This window comes from Pristis pectinata, chromosome 11 (assembly GCF_009764475.1).
Source record: "Pristis pectinata isolate sPriPec2 chromosome 11, sPriPec2.1.pri, whole genome shotgun sequence".
In the NCBI taxonomy this organism is placed as follows: domain Eukaryota; kingdom Metazoa; phylum Chordata; class Chondrichthyes; order Rhinopristiformes; family Pristidae; genus Pristis; species Pristis pectinata.
In genome coordinates, this window is record NC_067415.1 from 37,792,860 (window position 1) to 37,810,657 (window position 17,798).

Below are 17,798 nucleotides of genomic sequence, written 5' to 3' on the forward strand. Positions count from 1 at the left end.
ATAGCAACGTTTAAGAGGCACTTAGACATGCGAACAGGGAAGGAATAGAGAGATATGGACCACATGCAGGCAAATAGGATGAGTTATATTGACAACATGGTTGGTACAAATATCATGGACCGAATGGCCTGTTCCCGTGCTTATTTTCTATGTTCTACGGTCGATTGAGTAGGTGTGTAATAATTTTTGTTTTATTAAATCGTGTTTTATCTCTAAATTATTAAGTATGTTTAGGTCATAGTAGATACAACAGCTTATGCAGAAGAGAATATGCATACCTTACATTTCTAGAGCCTGGATAGATGATAAGGAATGCACAGATGTATTGTGAAATGCTGCCTTCATTTTTACTGTTATCTGAAAAAGAATAAAGGTTGAAACTTGATATGTAAATCCTTTGCAGAAGGGAAAAGGTCATTTTTATATTTTGCATGACTCAATATGATTTATTCCTCAAAGGAGCACACCTTCACTATGCACAACTTCACTGGTGGTGTAAGTAACAACTCACTGGATTTATTGGGATGGGTGTTGGTGGAGTGTGGGAGGGGCGGTTGGGGGTAAGGGGCAGTGGTGGTACACAGAGTTTGGGGGACGAGGGCTGTGATGTTATTTTGATAATTCAGTTATGCCCTCTGGTCACCTTGAGCCTTGCATTGTATTGTAACACAGGGAGGTTTTCACAATCAGGGGCATAAAGAACTTAAGGAGCTCCTGTTCAGAAGTAAAGTGTCTCAACATTGTAAGGCTACTGTAAAGGCATGTTGGAACAATTTCCAAAGCCTAAATTCAAGAAACAGTTTTCAGCTTGATAAGAAGACAGTGAACCCCATGCAGAGATATTTAAATAATAAAACAACACTACTTTCACTCCATACTACATCTGATAGATGTTGAAGTATTCTGCCATTTGATGTTCGTGCAAAGATACTGATGCAAGCCAAGGCATGTTTTTCTGTGCAATATGGTACACCATGTCTGTTAAAAGGTAATGACTTATTTGAATACTCTCTTCCACACCCTTGTATCTGACAACAGATGCAGGGATATTTGCAGTTGATGGAATGGAATTGTCTACAGTTAACCAACAGCATTATATGTCTGGAGAATGGCACATAACAAAAACTCCAGTCTCTCAGCTAATCTCACTTTAATGAATTGCCATTGCCAATCCGGAATACAAACTCATCTTCTTCATTGAGTCTCATGCATACTCACATCTTATACAACACATGATTGAAATCCTGGTGATATTTAAACATTCTAAAGTCTTGATGTAAACAAATTGTAATAACTACTGACCCATAGAAATGTGCCACTCTAGTAGCAGTGGTCATGATGTTATAAGAAAAAAGGTAAATGTATTATCGCTGCTGACTAATGCACCTTAATAAAGAAGATGCCACTAGTGATCTTACCAATAATTGGTCACATGATACAAATTTTCTTCACATTTCCTGGCTGCAGATGATTGACTATTGCCCTTTTGACCCATAGAAAACAGAAACAGTTATCCTGTCAATATGGGTATCCTCATATTTGCAAAATTGCCTAGTGATTGCTAATAGAACATAGAACAGTATAGCACAATACGGGCCCTTTAGCACACGATGTTGTGCCGACTTATATAAACCTTATCCCCACTCAATCTACCCCTCTCTCTACTTCACCTCTATTTTTCTTTCGTCCATGTGCCTATCTAATAGTCTCTTAAATGACCCTATTGTATCAGCCCCTACCACCACCTCCAGCAGTGCATTCCAGGCACCCACCACTCTCTGTGTAAAACACCTACCTCTGACATTCAAGCTGACTTTCATCTTATCTGCCTCCATGATATACCCATTAATGTGATCCTTCAACTTTTCTTTTCCAATATTCAGCTGTGTATCAATTATACTCTTATCAAGTTGATCTAATGTCATCAATACCTGTTGTAGAAATCAAATATTCAAGGGAAACTTGAAATGAGAAACCAAGGCACTTCTTCCATGGGTCACATACAACTTACCATGTAATTGACCCTATTACCCCATTAAATTATCTCACACAGGTGTTGATACTTTCTTCCATTCCTTAAAAGCATCTGAGAGAATTTCTGAATATCTTCAATCTTGATTTGTCAAGCTTACTCAGTTATATTCCACAGCTGATTCCTTGGTTCCAATAACATACAAACCATCGTGTTCCTTGGTAATTATCTTGATCTACAAGTGCCCCGATAACCTTCAATTACTTTTCCAACTGGATATGCATCCAGCTTTTCTGTAAGTGTTCTAACATGACCAATTGTTGTTGGTCCTCCTTGGTTAAGGTTGGGGACAGGCGAGAAGCTTTAACAATTCTTTCAATGCCAAGTTATGCTTGGGATATATCAATTATATCGAATTCTGGTCTACAAGCTTCTAACACCCATTTTTGTCTATCCCTTTTGGCATATTAAAGACTGACCTGGCAGTGTCTCCCACCTCTCATTTTGCAGTCTTCTTGTGTCTAACTTTATGAGTCTTAAATTTAAAATTAAAGCATTTAACCCTAGAATCCATTATCCTTTTTGTTTTCATCTGTTTTCAACATGCTGCCAAACACTGCAAGGATCCAATTGTGGCCTCATCAGTGTTTCAACATAAGCTTAGAACAGATTTTATCAAATCATAAACAAATGTTCCTGAAATCAATTCAAGCTTGCTTTGATGGCAGCTTTATATTGATTGGGAGAAATTTCACTGGGTTGTCAATTACCTCACATTTATGTGTAATTGTGGGCTCATTTCCCATTAGTTCACACTAAAAATGTATTTGATAAATCCACTTATTTCTCAATTTCTTTGAAGATTGTGAATCTTTCTGGTACTCATTAAAAAGGCAAGATAACTTGGATGTGTTAACAAATTTATAAAATCAGAGAAAGCTCTGTTGCTACGTTGTTTATGAGGGAAGTATGAACACCCAGAACAGATGCTCGGGAAATTTATTTTTCACTACACACCAGCCAAAAAAAATCTCCTTTATTATCTGCTTGAGTTTTGTTTTGTTTGCTCTGTTTTAGTTCTACTTGGTCCTATATAATTCGGAATGTTAAATTGGTTATTATAAAATGTCCTTTTGGATTTGTCAAGCAAGGAAAGATGTGGAGGCTTTGGAGAGGGTGCAGAGGAGATTTACCAGGATGCTGCCTGGATTGGGCAGCATGTCTTATGAGGAATAGGTTGAATGAGCTAGGGCTTTTCTCTTTGGAGAGAAGGAGGATGAGAGGTGACTTGATAGAGGTGTACAAGATGATAAGAGGCATAGATTGAGTGGACAGTCAGAGACTTTTTCCCAGGCAACAATGGCTAACATGAGGGGACATAAATTTACGGTGATTGGAGGAAGATTTAAGGGGGGGTATCAGGGGTAAGTTTTTTTTTAAACACAGGGAGTGTTGGGTGTGTGGAACGCACTGCCGGCAGAGGTTGTGAGGGCAGATACATTAGGGACATTTAAGAGACTCTTAGATTGACACATGAATGATAGAGAAATGTAGGGCTATGTGGGAGGGAAGGGTTAGGTAGATCTTAGAGCAGGATAAAATATTGGCACAACATTGTGGGCTGAAGGGCCTGTGCTATGCTGTAATGTTCTATGTTCCATGAAGATCTCACCCATTGTATTTATTGATTGACAAATTCTATATTGCGACTCTTGAAGGTGTGCTCTTTGGCAAATAGGAGAAAGTAATTGAGGAGCATCCTTGAGATGGACATGATCTTCACTGTGCAACAAATCCAAGAAAAATACAGGGGGCACCAACAACTGTTGTAAATGAGTTTTATAACCTTGCTAAAGCCTTCAACTCCATCAATCAAGAATGATTACAGAGAATCTTTCTCAAACTTGGCTATCCTCAAAAATTCTTCACAGTTTTATGTCTGTTACATAATGGAATGCAAGCTATGATCCACTGTAGACCCAATCTCAGGACAGGTTGGAGTCAAATGAGGTTATGTCATTGCACCAACCAACTCTTCAATCTTCCACACTGCAATATAGTTCACCTCCAACAAGCTTGCTGCTGAAGTGCAATTAATCTAGAGGGTAAACCGGAAATTGTTTAATCTTTCCTTTCACTCCAGAACCAAGCGCAGTGCAACCTCAGTAATTGAATTACAGTTTTTCGATGACACTTATGCAGGTGCACATTCTGAGACCAAGCTCTGAAACATTACCAATTCCTGCACTGTAGCAAATGAGAGGGTGAGCCTTACATTAAACACCTGGAGGACAAAGATCCTCCACCAACCCACACTTGAAACACAGTTCCGCTAGTCACTTGAACAAGATCCACGTTGATGCCCTGGAAATTGTCAATCACTTTCCATATCATGGGAACCATCTCTCAGTGAAAGGAGTCTTCAGTGACAAAATTCATCATTTTCTCTCAGTACACCAGTATGACCTTTGGCCAACTGAGAGAAAGAGTGTTTGAAGACCAAGAATTTAAAGCCATCCTGAAAGGCATTCAGCATTCAACACCTGAAGACTCCATACCGGGAGCACTGGCAGACCATCTGCAAAACATGGAAGGAGTGCATAATGTCCCAAGCAACCAACCCACCCCCTGCCTCAACTGGGGCACTGTTTGTGGATCCCACAGAGGACTCTTCAGCCATCTCAGAGTCAACACAACTGGAGTAGAAGCAAGTTATCCACTTTGTGGCATGGTGGTGGGGATCTGCCAAAGAAATAGGTAATGAAATATTTCCTAAAATTCCAAGAATGTTAACAAGGCAAAATTCATCCAATCAACAGAAATAAAGAAAAGTAAATCAGGAATATGCAGAGTTAATTGTACTCCTTTGTCATTTATCGTAACACTAAATTCTCCCCTTTTTCTCCTAACATGCTGCCTCAGGTTGTTTTATGATTCGATGGCCAGTGACATTAACTCAGCATCTCATGCAATTGATTGTTGACGTTAGCCTAATCCAATCCTCACCTGACAGCTATATGAACACAGCTAAATGTCTGGGTCTATGAAACAATCTACAGGAAACTCTCCAAACTTTCTCATTTCCATTCCAGAACCAAGATCAGGATCAATAATGAGAACTCGAGTATTCGTTTCCTGATGCCCCAAAGCATGGCATGGTAGTACAACAGTTGGTACTATTGCCTCACAGTTCCAGGGTTTGATCCTGACCTTGGGTGCCATCTGTGTGAAGTTCACACATTCTCCTTGTGGCCACGTGGGTTTCCACCAGATGCTTGTTTCCTTCCCGCATCCAAAAGTTGTGCCGTTAGGTTAATTGGCTGCTGTGAATTGCACTGCAGTGTAGGTAAGTGGCAAAAGTGTCAAAAGAGAATTGATGGGCATGTGGGAGAGAATAAATTGCAGAGCTACAGGGAAATAAGGAGAGGGAATCGGACTGGTGGGATAGGTCTGCTGGGAGCCAGCATTGATGTGATAGTCTTAATGGCCTCATTCTGTGTTGTTCTAAGTAAGTAATTCTTGTAAGCAGAGAACACTCCAAACACTAGTTGTAATCAATGAACCCAGCCAAGACCAAAGATCAGACTCGGCTCTTCATGTATGATTCAGCATGACACTCACCTGCATGACTCTGGGGGAAACTATATTTTTATGATACTTTCCATTGAACAGAAAAGTGAACGTTGTTAAATAAATACTTTGTCTTTCCAGTCAATAAGTACATAATTAATGTAAAATCCTGACTCCATACATATAGGGAAGGAAGTGATAAATTTTCTACACCCTAACTTCTTTAGATGAGTATGGCATCTGTTAAAAATGTCTTTATAATTCAATAACTTTATTTGTCCTTACTCATTTATACTAAATGTTTGATTATAATTGCTATCTGCATTGAATTCTGCTTCAAATTTTTGATTCTATTGAAGTGAATTTCAGAAATAGAACAGATGATAGTCCCATTTTATATCCATTCCATCACAAACAAGAATAGTCTCTGGCTAATAGCTGATAAATACAATAAAAAGATGAACATCAATTCTTCTTTGAACATTAATTCTTCATTGATTATTCATGAAAAAGGAGATTGAGGCATTTGAAATAAAAGACTTTAGAATACTAATCCACAGTTTTTGGGGGGAATAAGTCTTTTTGATTTTTTTGGTATCATTAATTGGCATGAACACAATGCATGTCAGAAGTCAACTGAAGGACCTTTTGGCATTCATCTTTTGTTGAGCTTTTTTGGGAAGTATGACAGGTGCCGCTTTGATTCTCTTTAAATTACCTAACATGAAAGAGACTCAGTTAGTTTGGTCACAGTCTTGCGTGGTTCTCTTAAAATCTTCGACTTAAGTCAATGTGTCCATTGTAATCCTAAATGGAGCAGAACAGAGAGATAGCTGAGATAACAACCGATAAGCTGCTCATGAACGTATGGAATCAAATTTATTGGGTGTGCTTGTGTTGCGGGATGTCCTTTCAACCTTGCTTTCGCCTTGACATTTGGAACAATGAAGATCATGAGGGGCATAGACAGGGTGAAAGCACATAGTCTTTCTCTCACTGGGGGGTTGCTAAAAACAAGAGGGCATAGATATAAGATCAGAGGTGAGAGATTTAAAAAGGGACATCAGGGGCAGCTTCTTCACGCAAAGGGTGGTGCATATTTGGAGTAAGCTGCCAGAAATAGTGGTTGAGGCAGGCACATCAGCAAAATTTAAAAGCCATCTAGTATGTGGGTAGGAGAGGCTTAGAAGGCTATGGGCCAAATGTGGGCAGATGGGACAAGCTCACTGGGTAACACATTTGGCATGGATGAGTTGTGCTGACAGGCCTGTTTCTGTGCTGTATGACTCTATGACTGGAAGTCCAACGTGTACCCCATGACACCATGAAAACGTTCTCTCAAAACTTCATTATAAGTGTTACCATTTAATGTTGCACTGCACTAAAACAAAAATATAATTCAAAATTAAGCTTTTTGCTTTGACAAATAAATCCAAGGATTTAGTGTTCACCATCAAACAACCAATACATATGAGACTGCCAATCGTGCATAGCACTGGCCCCCCCATACAAATTCCCAGCTCTCTATTCTCCTCGGCCACATCATTTCTAGACTGGTTGAGCAATATTGTAATCTGCTTGTCCAACACACCATTAATTTTTCAAACGGCGTGAATGCAGAGTGTGATTTACTGTGATTTTCAGCAGTGCCACTTTGGCCTGCTTACTATTTGAAAAGCCCAGTGGGAACCTGCCCACAAGTAACTGGATTTAAATATTAATTTCTGTTCTTTAAACCATGATTAATTTGCTGTTATGTAAAATGTAGCTATTTATATTAAAGTGAAAATTTTTCCCATTTCTTGAAGGCAACAAAGATGCAGGGTGAAATATGCAATGACGTTGGTGCTGATTTTCAGTTTGCTAACTGGGCATAAAACTGGTGGTGTTGACTCGTCCCTCCTTTTAGAAATCACCCAATTTTCCTTTCCATTGAGATCAACAGTTCCCAACACATGTGGCTGAGGTACAGCATCAGGGTTATACTTAGACAGTAAGCTGAATACAAGCTCCATGGTTTTTAAAAGGAAATATCATTTGTTTTCTGCAAATTCTTTTCTGTATTGTTAAATGTTAACTTGTCTACTTTAAAACATTAGCTGTAACAGTGAAATGAATTGCATCTTATAGTTATGTCTTATTTGTTAATAAATTAAGAATAAACTAAAGATAAACTAGTTATATTTAATTTTAGAAAATCTGGTATGATAAACTAATAGCACAAAGTTACTTTGTTCAGACAATTGACACTGAACTGAATTTTTGGTATATTTGCGTCACATACCAAGCAGCCTGATAAATCTATCAAGTACTCATGTCTGTCTAAACTGACCTTGTTTGTAGTTGTCAGAAGCATAGAAGCTGAGAATAAGCAATGAGATAGTTAAGAGTCCCAACACCTTAATGAACCATTATTTAACAATCTTGATTTAGAGTATAATGATTAGCACACAAGAGACTGCAGATGCTGAAATCTGGAGCAAAGACCCCTGCATCAGATCCTAATTCATGGCTTCATCCTGAAATACTGATGATTCCTTTACTCCCACAGATGCTCCTTGACCCGCTGAGTTCCTCCAGCAGATTGTTTGTTGTTGTAATGATTAGCACTTTTAATCTCTGTGGATGAGAATTGAATTCCAGACCACAGGTATGTCTAGCAAAAATTTCCACAAGTAGCAAGCAGGGTATAACTTCAGAGTCAGCCTTTACTGAAGGTAGCTTAAATGTGTGCTTAATGTTAGAGGTTCCTGCAATAATGTGTGCTTAAACACAAAATAACCTTTGGATGAAAAAAAAGATTTAGCCCACCTTACATTTCACTCTTACAGGATCAAATCACTTCCAAGCTCTTCCACTCCTTCTCAATAGGAGAGGATGTGCTAGGCATTGGTATATACCTATCTGAATCAAGCTGGAACATTCTCTATGGGCTTTGAACTGGATTTTCTTCTAGCATATTGTAATCTTCTACACCAGCTGATAGAGTGTGAGCTCATGTGTGCTCATCAATATGCTTTTTTTTATATATTGTTACTAAATTTTCTTTGTGTTTTTTAAAATCATTTCTTCAATATTCTTATTTCCTTGGGTTCCTTCAACAGTGACATGACAGCACATTTCTGAGAGTAATGGCTCTCAAAGGGTCACTTCTCAAGGGCTGCCGCTTGCTTGTAAACATCAATTATCTACAATAACACATTTACTGAATTTATGACTGGTCATTCACCTCTAAGAATCCTCAATCTCTGTCTGCTCATCCTGTAATTTGCTCTTTTTTTCTTTAATTTGAAGTTGCTTTAATTTTAAGATTACTAATTAATGGTTTGCTTTTGCACGTCTTAACCCTTCTAACTGTCCCATTCATGAATCTTGCACAGCACACCTCATGGTGTTCATCTTGGTAAGTCTCTACCACCTGTTTCCTCTTTTCATTAGAGTTCTCTTGTTATCTTCTTGTAATATGACTTCTTAATATTTCCCACATTGCCTTTTGATTTTACTTGTTGCATGTATAATCATAACACGTGATTAGCCCGCATAATCAAAGACCCCACACACCCGGAACATTCTCTCTTCTCTCCTCTTCCATGAGGCAGAAGATACAGGAGCCTGAGGACACATATCACCAGGCTTAAGGACAGCTTCCATCCCACTGTGATAAGACTATTGAACGGTTCCCTTATACGATGAGATGGACTCTGACCTCACAATCTATCTTGTTGTGACCTTGCACCTTACTGTCTACCTGCACTGCACTTCCTCTGTAGCTGTGACACTTTACTCTGTACTGTTATTGCTTTTACCTGTACTACCTTAATGGACTCTGTACTAACTCAATGCAATTGCACTGTGTAATGAATTGACCTGTATGATCGGTATGCAAGACAAGTTTTTCACAATACCAATACTAATCTTCAAATGTCAAAACCTTAAGCACTGGAATTTGCTACCTAAACCTCCTTCTTTGACCTCCAAGGTGTTTCTTTCAGAAAATGCTCCTTAAATCATGAACAAATATTGCATTAAAAGAGTGTGGGTAATGCAGTTTACCTGTTTTTCATTCTCCTCTCCAAATATTCCAAATATTTTCATTTGTTGTGCTGCATCCAATGTGCTTTGTGACTCACTTCGGTGAAGCTTTTCAAGATATTTTACTGCATTAAAAGCAATATATAATAAACTATAATTCTCTCTGATTTAATTATTTCCAGTGTTTTTTTAACATGCCTTATTCGCCTTTGAGTCATTATTCAAAAAATAAATTTCAACATTTTTCAGAATAAAGAAATTTTCAGTTTATTTTAGTTGTCCTCCTTTATTCAATCCCTTTATTTCACCTACTTCCCTGAAAGCTGTGTGCTGGGCAGTGCCAATCCAAAGCCTTCAGGATTTCTTTTTTTTAATTCCAAAATAAACTTTATTCATAATAAAAGACAAACTATATACAATAATAAAACAGTGCAAATCTTTACGTTCTTGTACAAATCAATCATTAGTGTTACCTTCTTTTATATAAAAAACACAGCACCGATGCCACTCGTGTGGCTCCCTGGGGTGCTACCCCAATACCATATTTACAATATTTAAGGGGATTTCTCGCTTGACCCCGTCCCTCCCTCTCCAGTGGCAGAAGAACCCTAAACTGTAGTCCTTCCCCACTGAGCCCTCGCATTGGCTGCACCCAGCTTCAGTGCGTCCCTCAGCACATACTCCTGAAGCCTGGAATGTTCCATTCGGCAGCATTCCCCTACAGACATCTCGCAGTGCTGGAAGACCAACAAGTTTCGGGCACACCAGAGGGCGTCTTTCAAAGCCTTCAGGATTTCTTCCTTGTTTGAATTTGTTGATTGATTTCAATCTCACACCCTTACATCCTCAGTGTAAATCTTTGTCTTCAGCAACCCTCTTCTTTAATGTTGTAAGAGGTCCAGAAGAATTTTTTAAAAATATTCATTCAAGAAATGGGGACTTTGTTGGCAAAGAAATTACTTGGTGCCCATTCCCAATTACCCTTGAGGAGTTGTTTGTGAGCCATCTTGAACAACAGCGGTCAACGTTGTGAAGATACTTTCACTGCATTGTGGGTAGGAAGTTCCGGAGTTATAATTCAGCCCAGTTAACGAAATAGCGTAATAATTCAAAATCACAATGGCATGCAATTTGTGGGAGAGTGAAGTTGGTGTTCCCATGTGCTTGTAGCTGGTAGAGGTTGCAGGTTTAAGAGATGCCATTGAGGCAAGTGGCTGCCATGCACCTTATGACAATATACATGAAAACCACACGGCATCAATCATAAAGAAAGGGAGGATTTAGAGTTACAGATGGGCTGCTGTTAATTATGAAGCTTACTGGTCTCATTTGTATGAGTTACTATTATGTTGCTAATCTAGTGTTAGTCTTCTGGAAGCACAGTTAACCTCATAACACAGTTACATAGTATCGACTGACACAGGTATAGAGTAGCATTCTTAAAATGCAAACCAATACATTGACACTAACAAGCCAGATTTTTTCCAAATAATTGAGACAAATTTAATAGTGATTAAAAAAATACTTTGCATTGTTTTGCATTAGTTCCTCAGAAAAATTCTCTCTGTTCTTATTGCTCTTCTAAGCTGAGAGAATAATTTTCCACAAGTCAATATAACACCACAATTCATTTATTACCTAAAAAGCATATTGAAATAGTACAGGAAGAAAGTCCTCTGCCTACAGCTATCCTTCCTCTATCATGACTGATACGAAGGATGTAAAGTAGGATAGTAAGTGAAGCCAGCCATAAAGTAACAAAGCGAATATTAATGGAAGAGGTAAAATAAAACATATTATTCAAGCTGCCTCAGATAAAGACGAATACACTTGCGGCCACATAACTGAAGTAGTTGGACATCATGTCCTTCACATGATGAATGGAATGTGGCTGCCTGAGTTTGAAATATCAAAGATGATAAATAGAGTTTCTTGTCTCAACCTGAAACTATCTACAATAAAAATTAGCCGCCATCTAATGTCCAAGTGCAAATAAAATGGCCAGAAAAGAAAAAGGTCAAGTCTGACCGGACCATCAGAAAAGTATGAGACTGAGAATCTGGGGTAGAAATTAAGAACCTCACAGGTGATTGTCCAGAAATTATTCCCTAGGCAACAAACTTGAGGACACACTGCTTTGAAGGTTATCTACATGATTGAGTGAATTGTGTGAGGAACAGAGGCTTTGATTCGTGGGGCTCCAGGAGTAGAACTGGGGAAAGGTGGTGCTATGCTCTGTGAATTTCTGAAAAATTCTGGAGGCCTTGATGGACAAAGTGGAGAAGAGGGGCGAGGTGCTCAACCCAGGTGGGCTCAAGAAGTCCTGCAGGCACTCATTGAATCAATGCTGTGGTTAGAGTTGGGGACACAGGCAGCAATTGACACTGAGCAGAGAAGGTCCATGTTCACAGATGCAGTGCCACAAGAAGCTTAATGGTATTACCTGCATGATCAGAATTAGTGAATACATCACTGAATCACATCTTCCACCAAATGCACCACTAGCTTCATAAACTATACAGTGGCCCCTGCCCCAATCACTCAGCTCCGAGAAACCTTCAACATTTAAGGCCAAACCTAATATTCAACATCTGAAAGCCACAGCTCACCTTAACCCCACTCTTGAGCACTTCTCTTTTCAGGTAACCGAGAGCTTTCACCTGATCAGGCAGCACTGACTAAACAGCAATAGAGAGATAGGGAAGATTCCCATCAAGCTTCCTGGCATCCACAACTGTCAGATCAGATGGGTGTGCAATCAATACTTTGTTTACCACTGAAGAAAGTCCAAAAGACTGTAGACTCTAGATATCTGATATAAAGAAAGGTATACTGAAGGTTCTCCAACCTGAACTGTTACTTCTGTTTCTCCTTCTACAGATGCTGCTGAGTGTTTCCAGAATTTTCTGATTTTATTTTAACTTACTGGTTGGATCTCAAAATAGCAAGTCTGCAGTCAGAAAAGGATAGAGCTGGCTCCCTAGAAGGTGCACAAGTTCTGCTGCGGATGACAAAGATAGGATAGTTGATGGCTAACCTATAGATGTAGGCATATGAAATGATTGGTGCTTTGGCAAGCCTATCAGAAATTATGCACACAATGTCCTGGACCATAAAGCAGTCCAGTTCCAGGTTTGCATAAGGCTATGCATTGAGCCAGAAATCATCATTTACAAGCTAGGAACTGGTGGAAAGCTCCATTTGAGCAATGGGACCAACCATAATGTGGCACATGATGGCTGATATCTCAGTTTATGTTGCTGCACAACTAGAGCCCCAGTGTCTGAGTGCTGCTGTGGAAACTCAGGTGCCAGCCACGTAAGCTCAGACGGTGAATCTTGTTCATCAAAGGGACTCCGAGGGCTCTCCAACAACCTGTCCTCCAGGGTTGCAAGCATTGCTGAGGCCTCACACCCAGGAGAGATGCAGATTCTCAGTGCACCACAAAGTTGTTGCCCTATGTTAGGATGGCAGAGTTTATGATTTCAGCACCAGTGCCCTCACCAATTCCCGTCAGCCAGATGAGAGTGCAGTCTGAAATCTGGCCTTTCTGGATCAAAGCTGCTTCCAAGGCCACCCGCAAGCTACTGAACTGCAGGTTGGCAGCCTTCAACCAACCATGCTATCATCACAATATCCGAGCAGTATGACAGACAAAGGCGCATGGAAGACAAACACTAAAAGCGCAGCACAATTAATTGATATTTGTATTTTATTGTGATAAATAGATCTACGAATATAGTTGGGAATGTTGAGTTGGTATGGTCTTCTGATATTGGTCAAATAAACATGGTGATGATCATTAACGGAGGGATGGGAAGGCAGAAACCACAGTGGAGTGGAAAGTTAGGACTGTATACACTGAAATCCTGAATACACTGAAAGTCTTGACAAAGGGTCCCTGACCTGAAACCCTTAAGTGTTTCTCCTTCCACAAATGCTGCTTGACCGGCTGAATGTTTCCACATTTTCTGCTTTTATTTCAGATTTCCAGCAATGGCAGCCTTTTATTTTAATAAAGAGGAAGCCTTGATGTTAACTCTTCCCTCTCTCTTCTCCCTTCTCTTGCCTCAGAGATGGTGGTAGTGACTGGGTCAGCATCACTGCCAGAATGCAGTGGATATAACTAGTGAACACAGATTTGAAGTCCAAATTTACTGGGCACTGCAGATCACCCTGGAGTAGTCCAAGCAGCAGAAACTTTGCATCAGAACACTGGTTGCTGATAGCAAAATGGATCTCATAGTATGAGGGTTGTGTTCATTTTCATGGATTTCTAAGTGGGATGGTAATGAGGTGTTCTTGTCCTCAAGGAGTCACTCTTTGTTCTTGTGCAGCAGCTCAAATCTGGGCAGCATAACAGATTATTGAAAGATGAAAGATTTGCGGCTGCTCCTCAAGTTAATGACCATTAAGATCCTTTAGATACAGACACAGATGATCTGAAGTCACAGGGAATGAGAATCTTTGTGACTGTACGTGGTCTCAGAATTCAAGGCAAGGTGAGTGCAGTCAATCACTCCCTGCTTCATTCAGATCACACGGGAACTTTTTAAAACACCAAAGTCCCACTTTGTTAGTTTTTTTCTTGCTGAAGTCAAATTATAAGATTATTTAATTTCAATGCAAAAAATGATTTACTTGCTCTGTTGGTATGTAACTGAATAAATTATACAGGTACACAATAATATAAATTATAAAATATAAAAATACAAAAGAGAAACAGACAATTAAAGAAAACAGCAGTTTTGAGTCAAAGTCATGATCTTCCCTTAGGTGGGTTTTCCGAGGAGGAGGAAGGGGTAAGAAGTTGTGATCCAACACTGTGGAATTTTAATGCCACATCTATTTCTTCCAAGTGGTCCTCCAGCACTGAAGCTATCCTATTGACAGGTTTGATTGTTTGCAAAGCATTTACCTCTTCCACATGGAAGTTATCATATCCGTTTGGCTGCTGGGTTTCCCTTGTTAGAGGTGGAAGAAAGAAAAAGAAATGCATGTGGCTTTATTTTACCATTTATATGACTAAGCCATCCATTGGGATTGTATTGGCTACCCAGTCCTTTTCGTGCCCTCACTGAATGGGGCTGCATGGATGTGAGTAGGGTAAATAATCTTTGAACTTAGAGGAGCGGAGTTGACAACATAATAATGCTCTTTGTTCATCGAGAAATATCAGTCCAGTTCTTTTTTCTTTTGAAATTTTTTTTTAGTTTGTTTCATTTTATTACTTATAATTTTTTTATTTGGATTTTTTTTAATGTAATAAACCTTTTTCTTTTTGATTTTTTTTGTAATGTATTCATCTACTAAGAAACAGTGGGGCCTAGAATATATTTTTTATTCTTTATGACTATATATGTCATGATTATCCTCCCGATCTCTTTGTATTACGTGTATAATTACCAATGTTATATGTATTAATCTGTATTAATTTGAAAATTAATAAAAAGATTGAAAAGGAAAGGATGTGAGTAGGGGTCAGGATTGTGGTTGTTAAAACCTTCACAGCCCCCGACACAAAGCCACCTGCTTTGTTTTGGTATGGGGCTTGGAATTGGGGGGGGGAGGGGGTGGGGGTGTTAAAATTCACATTAGAGGGTCTGAGAGTGAAGCCTACCATTTGAATTGCTTATTAACAATTAGCTGCCACAACAACCAGCAGTAACTAGCTAAAGCTAATTAGACTGAATCAAATGATAAATTAAACAATGTGAGGTAGGTGCCACAATTTGTAAGATGTGATGAACAAGCTGCTGGGCTGTCAGATAGTTTAATTCAAGGAAATGTAATTGGGAAACTTTATTTTAGGAGGTTAAAGAGGATTAAACAAATTAGTCAGTCAAAAACCTACCAACAAATATTTCAATAATATGATGTGAATCTGAAAATATTTCAAGTGTCTTGTTTTATAAAATTCTATTGTTCATAATAAGGGATTTCAAGAAAAAGATGCAGGAAGGATTAATGAACCCAAGTGCTCAATAGGATCAAAATGATTAACAAGTGTACAGTATGCAGTAAACAAAACGTGTCCAGAATCCTTCAATACACTGGAAATAATAGGATTTATTGCTCCCCATCCAGAACTGTCTATCTCAGTCTTCAACTCGACCAAAGATGAAAAATAAATACATGTGGTGAAGATGCAGGGCCATGGAGCAGAGTAGTCATTTGGTCTCACTTTTCAGAACGATCCATGAATCATGTTCAATTGTATTGAATTGATGATGCCATATATTTGGGAATCAACATTCGTAGCTCAGAGATTTCTTCTGGTTAGCTGGCACAGGATGTTTCCTTCTGTGCTTGTATACATATCTTGGAAGTCCCCACGTTGCACAGGGTGGAGTAACGAGTTTAGATTGTAGGGGGAGAATGAGATCAAACGGCAAAAGTTGAAAATTGGAAGGTAGGGAAGTGGGAGGGAGAGAGGATTTGAAGGGAGTAAGAGATTGGAAAGAGGAGGGAACTGGGATTACTTAGGTAAGAAGGAAGGAGAATGAAGAGTGGAGAAAACAGGAGATAGGAAGGAGAGAAACACAAGATCAAAGTTAGGGAATGAGGACTACTCTCATAATGGAATGGGAGCAGTAGAACAGAATGGGGAAGGGAGGACTTAAACCCAGCCCACACATCTAGTTGGACCTCTGAAACCATACATTGATCAACTGTGATGCATGCACTGCAAACAAAATGCCCAGTCAGTGGCATACATGAGTCCAAACAATATTATTGTCTCATTTATAAATTGTACCTGAAGACACTCCAAACAATCTGACATTATATTGATAGCAATTATATGCACACATATTTTGCACTTATAGTGTAAATATACACACAGTTGTTAAACTATAGGCTGCTGAAAGGTTTTTGTATCTCTACACTATACATCTTATGTTTTTCATCCTGGCTGATTTGCTGTGTTCCCATCCAAGGCATCCCCATCATCAGCAAAGGAGGGACACCAACACAAGAGGCATTCAAGGGCCTGACCCCTCACACTTCATCCAAGGAGTGTCTACAAGCAAATTATGCTTGCTGAAAACATTCCAAGGTGCAGGAGTACAAGCCGAGGGCCCTAATGAAGCTTGATACAGCCACCACAAAGGGTTTATGGGGAAGAATGACAGTTTAAGGTCCTGACACAACTGAAATATTGAGGGGATAGGCCTGTGTAACATACTCAAAGACTTTGTGGGTATAATGTTGAAGTAAATACAAGTAGCATTTACTTATTGTAAGAAAAGATATGGTATAATGAGTGTACAGGAAGATAAGTAGCAATTGTAGTTACAGCATTAAATTATATTTTTGAAGTAAAACAAAATTACTTCCTGGAGGAGCATACAGCTATAGAAACGTTTCCATAATCAGTAATCTCATAAAATATCAACCCACATACTTCTGCACAGGACTCATAGCAGATATCAAGGTCACCCTCACTCTCAACTTCTTAGCCCCAGGATCTTCCAGCCCACACCTGGGGATATATGCTGCATATCAGTTTGTTATTCACCTTACACTCACTTCTCTAAGATAAACTTCACCTAGTTTTGCATCAGCCCACAGAAGCAAGTAGGGCAGCCAGAGACATTTACTCCCATTGCAGGTTTCCCCACAATGGAGCCATTTACAGACTGCTCACATATCCTTACATGGACATTGCTTGCAACTTCCCACTAGGAACACCTAGCTGTGACCCTGGAGGGGCTCTTTGCCCCCTCAAAGTAAGGATTTCCCTTCCACAAATGTTGTGATCCACTTATCTCTGGAGGTATCCTCTCAGTAAACATGGGTGCACAGTCACTGCTTTCAGGGATGCCTGTTACTACAAGCAACTATCACCCCTTCAGTAGTTGTGCACTGGTGTTTTTAAGGACCAGCTAATGAGCTCTCAGCTGTGTGGTTAAGTACTGGCAGCTGTGTGAAGCTCAACTCAAGCTCTTCAGCAATGCCCACTGTTTCTGGAGCACTGTGATGTTACACAGGGGAGTCAGGCAATGCCAATTTTTGAACAGCACTGAAGAATTATGCAATCTTTTTAGAGCTTGTTAAAAAAAAACAGTATAACAGAGGCATGCAACAAGGTTTTAAAGGCAAAAAAAAAGCACAGATGAATTTCAAAGCTGATGTGATTCTACACTACATACCTTCAGACCAAAGTGAATACAATATAATTGCAGATAGTAAACAGGTAGAGAACTTGCAGTACTTTAGGCTG

General features: G+C 39.3%; 1 long non-coding RNA gene across 1 annotated transcript in view; it reads right to left on the reverse strand.

Moving 5' to 3' along the window:
• Positions 1–335: 335 nt before the first annotated feature.
• The window catches only part of LOC127576233 (uncharacterized), a 58,079-nt gene continuing 40,616 nt past the window's right edge, over positions 336–17,798 (reverse strand). Inside the window, exons 2-3 of the long non-coding RNA XR_007957192.1 lie at positions 9,596–9,699; positions 336–357 (exon numbers count right to left, since the gene is read on the reverse strand). This is a non-coding gene — a long non-coding RNA (uncharacterized LOC127576233). The remainder of the gene's footprint in view (positions 358–9,595; positions 9,700–17,798) is intronic.